This window comes from Octopus sinensis, linkage group LG14 (genome assembly GCF_006345805.1).
Source record: "Octopus sinensis linkage group LG14, ASM634580v1, whole genome shotgun sequence".
Lineage (NCBI taxonomy): Eukaryota > Metazoa > Mollusca > Cephalopoda > Octopoda > Octopodidae > Octopus > Octopus sinensis.
Window position 1 is genome coordinate 54,590,228 of NC_043010.1, and position 15,174 is coordinate 54,605,401.

The following is a 15,174-nucleotide window of genomic DNA, read 5'->3' on the forward strand; positions in this document are numbered from 1 at the left end:
GTCGACTTTGCCTTTCATCCTTTCGGGGTCGATAAATTAAGTACCAGTTACGCACTGGGATCGATGTAAAGGACTTAATCCGTTTGTCTGTCCTTGTTTGTCCTCTCTGTGTTTAGCCCCTTGTAGGTAGTAAAGAAATATATATTAGTTTATGCAATCATTGCACGCTGGTTTTATATAGCGTCTTGCTATGGCAAACATAGTATTACATTTGTAATGATGGTGACCTATTTAGGATATAGCAAATGCGATTTTTACTAGGATTTGTCCCAGTGTAATAAAGTGTCACTACCACATTCATACACCATTTACAGATTCATCGAGAAATTTTTTGAAGGAAGAGAGAATTATAATTGACGACGAAATATGGGCCCTTACAATTTCCTTAACATTTTTCAGTACAATTCCAGACTTCAAACAGCAGACAGTAAACAAACTGTTCTCAAATTTAACGAACCACTCCTAGAATATGCACGAATTTTTTCCTGAATATAGCATATTTTTTTATTCTGCTTTTATATCAACTATCATTTAATTTCACACACTTGTCTAAAGGTTTGTAGAAACGGATACTCTATAGTATGATTCGTATCGCGACTAAGGATGGGGAGTTTGAAATTCGAATAGCAAGGTATGAGGTGCCAGCTGCATAGAATTAATTATACACACACACACAGACACACACGCACGCGCCCACATGTATCTATCTACCTATAAGAGACTATGTACATATGTATGTCTGTATACACATAGAGAGAGAGGAATAGAGAGCGGGATATATATATATATATATATATATATATATATATATATATATATATATATATATATATATATATATATATATATATACATACACGCATATATAAATACATATATATATACATATATAAATATATATATATATAATATATATATATGTATGTCTGTATACATAGAGAGAGACAGACAGACAGAGAGAATTATATATATATTATATATATATATATATATATATATATATATATACATATATGTATATATATATATATATACATACATACACACATATTTAAATATATATATATATATATATACGCATCTATATATGCACACACACACACACACGTATATATATATATGTATAAATGTGTGTGTGTGTGTGTGTGTGTGTGTGTATACATGTATATATTAGTGTGTCTTCGCATCTGTGTGTATAAGTCTTGATGCATTGTCTTAATTAAAGAGAAAAAAAATAACATAACAAAAGCAAATCATAGTAATCTATCTTCTTATAAAGCTTCTATGTCCTTCTGTAAATCAAACTCATGACATTGAAAAGACTTTATATTTCGAAGAAAAAAAAATTATATAAATATATAAAATAAAAATGCATAACTTATAGAATATCGAAATACATTTTCGAACGATAAGAATGTTTGTGTTTTGTTATATACTACTGTTTGTTTTTCTTTTAGATATGAGAGGATTTACATATATATTCGGTATTCGTTTTGTTGCATTCTGTCTAAGCTTCGAGATTTGCTAATGTGTTGAAAAGTAAACATCGTTTGTTTTGTTTGTATATATGCCTGTGATTAAGGCGATTTAAAATGTAATTTATATTGATAATGGCACAGAAACCTTACACAAATGTTAAAAAACGATTTACTCCAATGTATATTCTTGTAACAGATGTCTGATAATTTTAAAAGTTTGGTTTTGTATTTTTTTTTTGCTTTGCTTTTTAGCGAAAAACAAAAATAGAAATATTTAGAAAGCGCATCTCTGATTTAAATATATATATTTTGATATTAATAATGATTTCCAGCGAATTAGTGATAAAACAAAAAATTTCTAACATGTTGAAATGTTTTACAACATTAAAAATTAAATGATAAACTTAAATAACGCTACATAATTATTTTAATTAAGATGATGATGGTGATGATAAGAATTGTAAAGACTGGAAAACAGTAACAGTAATAAATTTGCATCAGTCACAAGGCCTCAAGAATAGACGTTGAGGTAGGGGTCGCTGTCTTTAATGGCATTTACAAAATTAATACGCCTCTGCAAAATGATATTAAAACAATTATACATGACATAAATTGAAAGTAAATAAGGAAAAAAAAGCGGCGATGACCTTAACAACATTATAAAAGCACAAAATAATTAAGGCCAATTATAACAGACAGTTGAATTCCCTGTTTTCCACTTAAATTCACCCGCTCACAGGTGGCCAAATATCCGCATGCAAGACTGTGTCTGTCATTCTGTCTTATCGTACTGTGATTAGCTTTATACGTATATACTCATCTAACTGCATTTTGGCGAAGGTTACATTAGGATTACTCCTGCGTGTCAGAAGTCAAATTTCTTGCATCAATTTCTGGGGATTCATTTTCAAATATTCTTTAAAATTTGACTTCCGAATGTATTTTGCCTACATATACAAAGATCATCTAATATACATATGTGCTCCATTTTAAATTTCCTTTAGCGCTGTGACCAACATAAACTATTCCTAAATTGGTGGAAACTACTTAAGCATTTCCATCGTCTTTTGTGGCATTTCCAGATCAGCAAGGAAGCAACGTCAGACAGCTGTAGTATCTTATCCGCTTATGTGATTGTGGACTAGAGAGATACCAATATCCAGATATCCAATGCAATAAGATTTAAGTCAATCAAATTACCGTAATGAGGGATGTACCTTCTATGAAGATAAGAATCTCACCAATAACACGGAATTCATACCTCGTAAATATGCACTCATTTTGGTAACTTGATGAAATAGTTATTACATATACGTAATACATAAGTTGACCTTACGTGCGCATTAAACAATGACGCTTGTGATTGCATTTAAGACGTTAAAATATTGCGATACAGTTTTGATACCTTAAGACAAAATACGACACTTAAATATGCACAGACTAACCGACATTCATGTTGACAAGGGCATACACTCAGATACATACACAAATAAAATATAATAAAAAGTGATATAATATAATCCTTACACCCATAACCCTATAATTATTTCGCAGTCGATTTTCTTAACTACTGCCAACACATTCGCTCTCTTTCTCTCCCGTTTCATTTCCTTTAGTCACTCTTTAAACATTATAGTATGCGCGCGTCTGTGTGCGCGCATTTTTTCGAGTGACCACGATATTTGTAGGATATATCTAAAATTGTATGGTCTACATGTTATTTCAACTGATGACACACTTAGAGAAAAAAAAACTGTTAAACACACCTATGTTATTTTCTATATTATTCAGCACATACTTGTTTAAAAGTAATAGTTTTTAACACAAGGATTATACGGGAAATCTAGACGGCGTTATATGCAAATTCTGTCGTAAAAAATATTAGCAAAGCAACCGAGAAATCTAGTTATAAGCTGTAATGTAATGATTATAATTCAGCGAACGAGAGCAGAAACCGAAGAGCTTAGACATGATATTAGCTATTTTCGAGGTTATTTTCTTAATTACTTGATAATTATTCCTTACAATTGTAACATTAACAAACGGAAGAACGCGAAATATGCAAATTATGCCTTAAGGAAGATTAACCGAGAGAGAAACACATGTATTTATAGCTGATACCTTATTTCAATGGACTGTTTTTAATTAATCGATAATTATTTCTAATAATTAGATGATATAAATAATCCAGTCGTAAAATATGCAAATTCTGCTGCATAGTACGATCAGTGGACTTATTGAGGAATTTATTGGAAATACGTTAATATGGAGTAGTCTACTGTCTATCAGTGGAGACATACGTATTTCTTTACTACCGACAAGGGGCTAAACAAAAAGAGGACAAACAAGGACAGACAAACTGATCAAGTCGATTACATCGACCCCAGTGCGTAACCGGTACATAATTTATAGACCGCGAAATGATGAAAGGCAAAGTTGACCTCGGTGGAATTTGAACTCAGAACGTAACGGCAGACGAAATACGGCTACGCATTTTGCCCGGCGTGCTACCGCTTCTGCCAGCTCGCCGCCTTCTGTGGAAACATACGGACGCACAGCTCCCTTCATTCCCGCCGCTTCGAGACTTACTTCGAACATCATTTAGTACTCGGAGCTTAAGATTATTAGAAATGACAAAGAATATCATCCCTTTTAACTTATCAAAAACGTTGGGATTTAGGTTGGATATAATTTCTCAACAACATATATCTGTAATCGGATCAGTTATCCATTGACTCAACATATCGTTGCAAGCGAATACAATAATTTTACTGACACAGTACCGAGGGAGCAATACTTTCTCGAAGATCCAGTGTCAATTGATAGTAAATGATTGCAACTTCTTGTTCGATGCTCAAAGGCAATCCATGATGAGTGGCAAAACAGGCACCCTACTTCCAGAAGACTTCGGACTAACCTGGCCACAGTCTAATATACATCTGAAGTAAGTTAACGAAAACGGATATATCTATTTATCTATCTATCTATGTGTATGTACGTGTGTGTGTGTATTTTTCTTTAACAAGAATTGTATTGGCTGTGAATATGAAATATCGGCCTGCTACACTCTCATAGGATTGTCATTCATCAAAGTTCTTCTTGGTTATCTTTATTCTCTGTCTTGTTCAAATATCCTGAGATAAGCTAAGATTTGTAGTATAGAAGACTGTATAGAAGACTGGGATCGATGTAATCGACTTAATCCGTTTGTCTGTCTTTGTTTGTCCCCTCTGTGGTTAGCCCTTTGTGAGTAGTAAAGAAATAGGTATTTCCTCTTTCTTTACTTTCTGAGTTCAAATTCCGCCGAGGTCGACTTTGCATTTCATCCTTTAGGAGTTGATTAAATAAGTATCAGTTACGCACTGGGGTCGATATAATCGACTTAATCCATTTGTCCTTGTTTTTCCCCTCTATGTTTATCCCCTTGTGGGTAGTAAAGAGATAAGAAACGTTAGTACACAGGGCGAAATGCATATCGGTATTTCGTCTACCTTTACGTTCAGAGTTCAAATTGTGCCAAGGTTGATTTTGCCTTTCATCCTTCCGGCGTCGATACATTAAGTACCAGTTATGCACTGGAGTCGATCTAATCGACTGACCCCTCCCCTCAAAATATCGGTGATAATTTATATATGTTTCCCTCCATCTAAGAGATATTAGCACCAAGTAAACTTTAAATTATCCCTATCTGCTTTTCTCTCCAGTTCTATATTTAATCATTAAACACTCACACACGCACATACACTCATCCATATATATATAAATAGATGTGGAATCTATTGTGATACATAATATCCGAATTACATAACGCGTAATATGCTTAGGCATCGCAAATGTAATGCATCCATAAGAAGATGTAGATATATTTCTACATCGTCTTCGTACGAGAACATATAGAAACGCACACAAGCATATACACACACGCGCACGCACACCTCTGTAATACATATATATATATATATATATACATATATATATATATATATATTATATATATATATATATATATATATATATATATATATACATATATATATATATACATATATATATATATATAATATATATATATATGTATATATATATATATACATATACATATACATATATATATATATAATATATATATATATATATATATATTATATATATATATATATAGGTATGTATGTTTATATATGTACATATGTATGCACATGGATATGTTTATGCATTTCATGAGGAATTTTTCTTTTTCAGCTCATAGATAACGATGATTATGTTAACAATATATTGCGACTGTTCGTATATAGTGATACACAACGATGTCTTTCACAGCGATGGAACCCCAGGACACAATCCACTAATACTTTTTAACAAACCAAATCCATTAGCACAAAGAAAATTCACATGAACTAGTAAAAGTTAACATTTGAAAGAATGTAAGTAAAAAAAAAAGACATCAAATATTCGATATTACAAATATTACACTGGAGTCGTATCACCAAAAGTACTGAACAAATATGCTCGCAACAAAGAAATTTTGCCTTTTTTCATTCTGTAATGGATTTTGTTAGTCGTATATATTTCGAGGAAATAAAAGACCATATTCAACATCTCTGTAATATACATGTATACACACCTTTACGTTTGACATGGGGTGTTTTAGTTTAGAAATACACAGAGTATTGCGTATGTAAATGTTCATCGTGCAGGCAAATATGTTCGCACACATACGAACGCGTACACACACACAGAAACATGCGCACGTACACAAAACACAAATATTTACATATATCATTATATATACATACATATATATATATATATACATATGCATATATATATACATACATGTATATATATACATATACACACACACACACACACACACACACACACATATATATATATATATATATATGTATATACATATTACTCTTTTAATTTTACTTTTTTACATGTTTCAGTCATTTGACTGCGGCCATGCTGGAGCACCGCCTTTAGTCGAGCAAATCAACCCCGGGACTTATAAGTACTGTAAGCCCAGTACTTATTCTATCGGTTCTTTTGCGGAACCGCTAAGTGACGGGGACGTAAACACACCAGCATCGGTTGTCAAGCAATGCTAGGGCGACAAACACACACACACAAACACACCACACACACACACACACAATATATATATATATATATATATATATATATATATATACGACAGGCTTCTTTCAGTTTCCGTCTACCAAATCCACTCACAAGGCATTGGTCGGCCCGGGGCTATAGCAGAAGACACTTGCCCAAGATGCCACGCAGTGGGACTGAACCCAGAACCATGTGGTTGGTTAGCAAGCTACTTACCACACAGCTACTCCTGCGCCTATATATATATATATATATATATATATATATATATATATATATATATATATATGTGCCAATATATATGTATACACACGATCATATTTATATTTGTATATATATGTTTATAATATTGTATCTGTGTCCGTGCGTTTCTGAGTGTTTATGTACAAAACGAAATATGCGTGCGAGTGTGTGTGAATAGGTGAGCATGCTTGTGCGTTTGCTTGTGTGTTAAAATGAGAAACTTTTAAAATAATGATGCCTTTACATAAAGCTAATGTATTTCAATATGTATATGCCACATCTAAATACATATATAATGTTAAACGAGAATATATTACGGTAAGACGATATTGAATATTGAGTATCGGGTTATAGCAAAATATTTTCTTTATGAAGAATATCAATTTCATTTCTCTATCCATAAGTGTAGCATCTACGTATACTTATATGGTTTCATATGCGATCATACATATATATAGGAGATGCATGCATGAGTGTATGTGCGTATGGAATTTCAGACAGAAAACTCACGTGTGTATACATATATATTTATATATAATAATCCATAGATACATGGATATATATACATACACATATATATATATATATATATAGATCGATATATTCATATATAAATATATATATATATATATATATATATTTATGCACACACATTCATATATTAATACGTGCATGCATGCATGCATGTACGTATGAATTGATGTATTTTTATGGAAATATAAAAGAGGAGTGGTTATGAATATACATGTGCATTTCAATGTCATGCATTATATATGTAAATTTTTAATGCACCTTCATCTGTGGGTCCATTAGAAATTTAAATGTTTCTAGCATGTAGGTGGTGGGTCAGTATAATAACATTAAATTTTATCCATGTTCAAACATAGGTACATATTTTTTTTCTTCTGATAACCAGCGATTACATGTGCGCTCCTATGCTTGAGGTGTATTGCATTCTACATTAGATATAAGGATGTAAGAGACGAAATATGAAGCAAGGTGCTGTGACATATCTTTCTAAAAAATAGTTGTATCTTGTCTTTGCATTCGTAGAAACAGAGACGTATACCCCAACATAGTCACCACAGCATTGATACATACATACACACATACACACGCACACACAAAACACAGACGCACACACACTCACAAACACACATTCACACATACACGCACATATATATATCTTATATATATATATATGTATATAAGATAGCAAAGTGTACGTACGCCGCTATATGTATATGTATATATATATATATATATATAATACACATACATATACATACATATGTGTTTACATGTGTACACCCTGAAAAACTACACTTATAATGGTGCCAGGATGCATCTGCAACTGACACTAGCATGTGCAGTGGTCACGCTTGTAGTTCATGAAAAATATAATAACATGTTGTGGAAATTTGTAAAGTAAGGAAAGTACATTTTCAAGTTGAACAAGTTACCATCCTGTATGTAATCATGTACAGGAATATATATATATATATATATATATATATATATATATATATATATATATATATATACTTCCCACTTTCACACATGCACAGACACACACACACATACAAACAAGTACGCGCGTATATATGTATTCAGGTATATATGCGTATATCTTTAAACCAATATTTCTTAAATGAAATCGTTCATCAGCCGGTTGAGTCAAAACACTTAAAAACCGAGCTTTTCTATTTTCTTTTATTTGGACTTATAGGCTTAAGCGAAGTGTAAAGGAGAATTATGAAAAGGTACGATGATCGAATTTCTTATAATTTTATGATTTCTCTATATATTCGTCGTATAGTGAGTTCATTCTATGCGAGAATATTTTACGATACAACAAAAAAGATTAATACAGACATAGACACACAAGTGGGCGCCCAGGCATAGACAATTATACATATGGAGTGTGGGTAGAATCGGATTTCCCATTAGTTTGTGTAAAGAATATTTCCCACTTTAAAACGGTATGAAAAGTATTTATTAATTGATATCGATTGCTAGAATGAATTAACAAACTCATTTGATTTTTCAACACAAAATTATATATTAATAACAAAAGTAGTATTTACGGTTGTATAATTTTATGTATATTTGTTGAACATTTTAAATAGTTTTCTTATGTGCAATATAATTTACTTCTTGGTTCAGACTATGAAATAAATATTTCATAAATGTTTTTCTAATTGATTTAGAGTTATTTTCTATAGTGCTTTTATTGTGAGCGCAAATTTACATTACGTACGAGATTGTTTACATTTCATCATAAATCTTAATTTTAAAATGAAGTAATGCTAGAAAATATTGTAAGCTCGTATAATACCCATTGAAAATTGGCCATATTAATTGCTTTTGAGAACAGGAAGCGTCAAACAAAGTTGAAAAATAATATACCTGTAGGTGATCTCAGATATTTATTATTAATAAATAAATGTATTTTATTTTCAGGTATTACATTTATTTTCCAACACGTCACATGTACGATTAATGCATCATCATTGAATTTTTGAGTGAATTTCATCGAGACATTAAAAGATATACAAATTACATTGCATTGACATTCATATATATGCTATACAATATATATATATATATATATATATATATATATATACATACACAGACATATATAAATATATATATATATATATATACACATGGATACATTTATATATATATATATATATATATATATATATATATACAGACCACATATATATATACACATACATACATTTATATATATATATATATATATATATAAACGTAAAAACGTTGCCCTTTTCAAGCCTAGCCAGGCTCATGGGCCAGGTTTCTCGGTTTCTGTGGCCTCTCTGTTCCCCCCAGGTGGATAAGACGCCAGTCCATCGCAGCGATACTCAAGAAACAGAAAGAGAGAGAGTGAGAGAAAGTTGAGGCGAAAGAGTACAACAGGAGTCACCATCACCCCCTTCCGGATCCTCGTAGAACTTTTAGGTGTTTCCGTATAATAAACACGATGCCCGGTCTGGGAATCGAACCCATGATCCTCCGACCGCGAGTCTTCTACCCTAACCATTGGGTCATTGCGCCTCCAAACACACACACATACACACACACACACATATATATATATATATATATATATATATATATATGCATGTATATCTACACGGATATACATTCATACAGATATTTTTACTCCTCAATTGTCACAATGCATATCGTATCGATTTGCACCAGAAGAAAAACGCGGCGGCCTGTATGAGGATCGATCACACAATGTAGCGTTCGTAAGTGCAACCCCCTTAAACGCTAATCCACCTGTCTTCACGCAAACACACACGCGCGCGCCTATGTATGTATATATGTATGTATATATATATATATATATATATATATATATAAACCAAAAAGTATATAAGATAGAGAGAGACAGACACTGAGACAGACACCAAACGTTTAATGCAGGGTGTTAACGATTCTGTCAGGTCCCTGCTATAGAAGTAGTGTAGTAGTAGTAGTAGTAGTACTAATAACTACGGCACTCTTCTAATTTATATTTAATAATAATAATAATGATGATGATGATGATGATGATGATGATAAGTTGATAAAAAAGTACCAGTTACTTCCACAAAATAAGCTCCAGTTACATCGATCTCACTTGAGTACTGGGGTCGTAATATGCCCTCCTCGAAGATTCAAAGAGTTGTGCTTATATTGCTAACAATATTTATCAGGGTTGTATTTGATTCTGTGAAGACGCATGGCTCAGTGGTTAGAGTTTCGAGCTTACGATCGTGAAGTTGTGTGTTCGAATCCGTGACAGGTCTGCATGGTGCGTTCTTGAGCAAGACACATTATTTCACGTTGCTCCATTTCCTTCAGCTGTAGAAATGAGTCACGACGTCACAAGTGCTAAGCTTTATCGTCCTTTGCCTTTCCCTTGGATAACACTGGTGGCGTGGAGATGGGATGCCGGTATGCATGGCGACTGCTGGTCTTCCATAAACAACCTTGCCCTGACGTGCCTAGGCGGGTAACTTTCTAGGTGCAATTCCATGGTCAGTCATGACCGAAGGGGGTTTCAGCATTTGATTATATTTAATGATTCATACATCTATTTAATAAGCACTTGATATCCGGTTTAGAATTTTTACAAATTATACATACACCATTAACTTAGTTCAGTACTCTAAAGATTCCTTTGAATTCTGCTTGTAGCATCTGGCTGTAATCCTTAGGAAATCACTTCTTTATACTTCCTAGGTGATGATCGGGAAGAATTTTAAGTTATAGCTGACAAAGTACTAACCGGTGTGGAGGCGCAATGGCCAAGTGGTTAGGGCAGCGGACTCGCGGTCATAGGATCGCGGTTTCGATTCCCAGACCGGGCGTTGTGAGTGTTTATTGAGCGAAAACACCTAAAAGCTCCACATGGCCCTGGCAGAGGATGGTGGTGATCCCTGCTGTACTCTTTCACCACAACTTTCTCTCACTCTTACTTCCTGTTTCTGTTGTACCTGTACTTCAAAGGGCCGGTCTTGTCACTCTCTGTGTCACGCTGAATATCCCCGAGAACTACGTTAAGGGTACACGTGTCTGTGGAGTGCTCAGCCACTTACACGTTAATTTCACGAGCAGGCTGTTCCGTTGATTTGGATCAACCAGAACCCTCGTCGTCGTAACCGACGGAGTGCTTCCACTCCACCAACCGGTATTTCATCCGGCTCTTTACGTTCCGAGTTCAAATACAGTCGAGCTCACCTTTCCCACGCATCGTTTCGGGGTCGAAAATATGAACCACTTGAGAACTAGTATCTGTGTAAACGACTAAACAGAAACGCTGGTTTTTACCCCAAAATTTGAAATTACTTCTTAATGATAAAATTACTTTCGTGATAAAACATTGTATACAATATAAATAATTTTTTATATCTTCAGATTTAACGAATATTCACAAAACAATTTGATTTCAAATTAAGTAATACAGTTTGGCACAAAATAATTTTAAATTATAATCATGTAATTGCCGTCTAGTAAAGAGATCAGTTCTCAATAAATATATATCGCATTTAAATGCTAATAATGTTCTGAAGAGTACATCATTATTGTTAGCAGTGTTTTCAGATTGCAGACTTATCGAATTAGTTTGCCAATACGTTAAATATGAAACATAATTATTCATCTGTTCACGTATGATATTTCCATATGTGAAAAACAAGTGACATATATAATTCAAAATTAACATTAATCTATGTACTGTTATAGAAACATCACGTAGATTGAACAAATATGTATTGCTCTTTCGAAGCAAGTTTTGAAATTCATACAACAGCATATCAATGATTTAATATTACAATTAAATCACGTTTATACATGTACACACACACACACACGCACGAGCGCTCACATACAGACACACAGACACACACATACATGTAACTACGATTATATGTATATGTGCAGTCAATTGATATAAACAAACATTTCATATAAACGAATAAGAACGAAATAGTGGTCCTGCATATGAAATTTACTAGCTTCACGCTCGTGTGTATGCAGTTATATATATATATATATATATATATATATATATATATATATATATATATATATATATATATATATATATATATATATATATATGTGTGTGTGTGTGTGTGTGTGTGTTGTAAGAGAAGGGCAGATAGAGAGAGACAGAGATATAGACAGAAACAGAGACGGATGTGTATATATATGTATATATAATATAAAATGCATAATTGCCGGAGATGATGAAGCGTGGACTAGGTAGTGTTGCATAAATCTCGGAGACTCTAATTTCTGAGTTCATCAGTTACTGATTTAAATATTGTTTGTGATAAAACTTGTATCAATAAGCTGGCAGAAACGTTAGCACGACAGGCGAAATGCGAAGCGGTATTTCGTCTGCCGCTACGTTCTGAGTTCAAATTCCGCCGAGGTCGACTTTGCCTTTCATCTTTTCAGGGTCGATAAATTAAGTACTAGTTACGCACTGGGGTCGATGTAATCGACTTAATCCGTATGCGTGTCCTTGTTTGTCCACTATGTTTAGCCCCTTGTGGGTAGTAAAGAAACAGGTATTTCGTCTGCTGCTACGTTCTGAGTTCAAATTCCGCCGAGGTCGACTTTGCTTTTGTTAATTCGGGGTCGAAGTTACCTGATACATTGGCGATAGTGCCATCTTTTCCACTCCAGCTTATCTCGGCTGCATTTCAACTAAGAAGTGAAAGAGCCTGAATATCTGCCGCTGAAGATTATCTCCGACGTGCTTATGATACCTGAGAGTTTACCACCTTAGTATGGATGGAAAGCTGTTTCAACGGCTGTACATACAGGTTAGAAGAGGTAATGTAAGGGAAATATATCCCGCAAAGTATCTTGCCAGAGAGTTTTGTAAAAATATTATCGGAACTAGTGAATTGAAACATTTAAGAATTTTCGATAAAATTACAAAAAACAAAAAAAAAATGTATAGCCCAGTAGGAAATCTATGGACACTTGCAGAGAGGTTCGTTTCGCTAAAGTGCTAAAATATAACGAAAATCCACAATATTCCTATAACAGATATTGCTGGAAGACCATATAAAAATGCCATATGAATATTTCCTGGTATTTTGAGGAAAATTATTGAATAAGAATGATCTCAAACAGCGCTGCTCGATGGGTGATATTTTATTAATGCTTTGAAAGTGATTTCATATAAAAAAATATCACATGTTTCAAAACATCGCTTAAAACTTCTTGGGAGAAAAGCGTGAAAATGTCGTTAATATGATGCACATGCTAATATGCAGTGCATAACAGTTATCTTAAGTGCTATAGCCAATAAAATGGTTTTGTCCTTGCATAAAAGAAGCATGTGTGACCAAAACGCATTTTGAATATTGTTATTGAATTTACTTTTACAGAGTCGAAGACCGATAGATTGAATGTCAAAAATATGACACGGTTGAAAAAGAAAATTCCGACGTCCTTTAGCCACAAGCACGACGTCAATTTCGCGATCTATGACCAAACCGAAAGTGTTTATTGCTATTTTATTCCATATATTTTATGAAAATTTTCAGAAAATGAAAAATGGGAAGAAAACAGAAGTACATTTTGGCAAAGGAATTTAATATAAATCTAGCTTCTCAGCGTATTCATGAATTATGCAGTTAAGTAATATCGACATGAGCACCATTTGGAAAGATATAGGTATGTGCTAATGATTTTTTCTGAACTTCAGAAATCGGAATATATCATGGAAGAATTGACTAGTACTGAAACAGTGATGGACTTTGAAAAGAAAGCGACGATGAAAATAGGTATGAGTTTCTTGTTTTAAATTCGGAAGAAGTAACAGAACGCGTTCTTCGTAACTATTCAATATATGAGGGTTCACACAAAAGCAGGACTCGTAACAGAAACAGAAATACATAAATTAGAATCAAAGAATTTCTTAGGAATTTTTAGAGATTTGACATGTAAAACTCATAATGGACATTGACCCTAACATCGAATATCTCATTAAAATTCGGTGAGATCAAGATAAAAAAAAACTGTTCATTGTTACATTGTCACATTGTCCGTGCTGGGAAGGGGATGAAAAACACAAAAAACTCAATTCAAAAGAACTTCACTTATTGATTTTATATAAATAATTTCGTTGAAATTAATATCATTCTCTCCCCATTTTATTTGAACGACAGCAAGAGATAAAATATATAAAGTTGATTTTAATTCCCATTTTGATTATGCTATTTTACAATGGGCTTCGTTAAAAGAAAATATACAGAAAAATAAGGATCATTGCTGGCTATTTGAATCACACTGAATAATATTCAAATACATTCGGTTTGCATGATAAGGATATTTCATTGAATCAATTGGCACTCGTACTTGGCTCTCTCTCTCTCTCTCTGTCTATATATATATCTATATAGTATACAAAGAGACGGATAGAAGACAAAGGTTAAGAGAGATTGAGAAGAGAGAGAGAGAGAGGAGAGAGAGAGCCAAGTACGAGTGTCATTGATTCAATGAAATATCCTTATCATGCAACCGTGTATTTGAATATTCTCATATATATAATATATATATATATACTATATATATATATATATATATATATATTATATATATATATATATATATATATATATATATATTATATATATATACATATATATATATATATATATATATATATATGCATGTATGTATGTATAATAAAAAAGTCTGGGTAAGTTAAGAACCTGTTTTGCTGGAACGAGGAGTTAATATCCTGCAAAAACACACATCTCTCGCTATACGTAAAGACGCACGG